The sequence below is a fragment of the Gekko japonicus genome, unplaced genomic scaffold (genome assembly GCF_001447785.1).
Source record: "Gekko japonicus isolate JY-2015 unplaced genomic scaffold, Gekko_japonicus_V1.1 scaffold3949, whole genome shotgun sequence".
Taxonomy (NCBI): Eukaryota; Metazoa; Chordata; class Lepidosauria; order Squamata; family Gekkonidae; genus Gekko; species Gekko japonicus.
The window spans coordinates 31,396-31,944 of record NW_015163729.1 but is presented as its reverse complement, the minus strand read 5'-3'; positions in this window follow the sequence as shown (position 1 = coordinate 31,944).

Genomic DNA, 549 nt, shown 5'->3' with positions numbered 1-549 from the left:
GCTCCTTTTTTATTATTATTTTAGGGTCTGAAGACTCTTTCCAAAAGCTTGTACTTATATCTTAATGGTATTACACAATACCCACATCTTAATAATAGGATACTAGGGACCATAACAAAGGGTATAAGGCTTACGTCAGGTGTAGTTCATTGAGCTATACAGAGTTATCAAAATGTTTTAGGTGTATATGTTTACACTTTGTTGTAATAGTATTGAATGCATTAATGTTTATGCTTCCTGGTTTCTTCTGTATGTTTGACTTATCTTTGAATAAAAAATAAAATATGAAGGGGGAAAAAATAGATGGAACACTCTATCTGGGGCAGTAATGCTCTGTCTTCTTGGTGCTCGGGGGGGCAGCAGTGGGAGGGCTTCTGGAGTTCTGGCCCCGTTGGTGGACCTCCTGATGGCACCTGGGTTTTGGCCACTGCGTGATACAAAGTGTTGGACTGGATGGGCCGCTGGCCTGATCCAACATGGCTTCTCTTATGTTCTTATAGATGGAACACTCTGTCTGGGGCAGTGATGCTCTGTCTTCTTGGTGCTTGG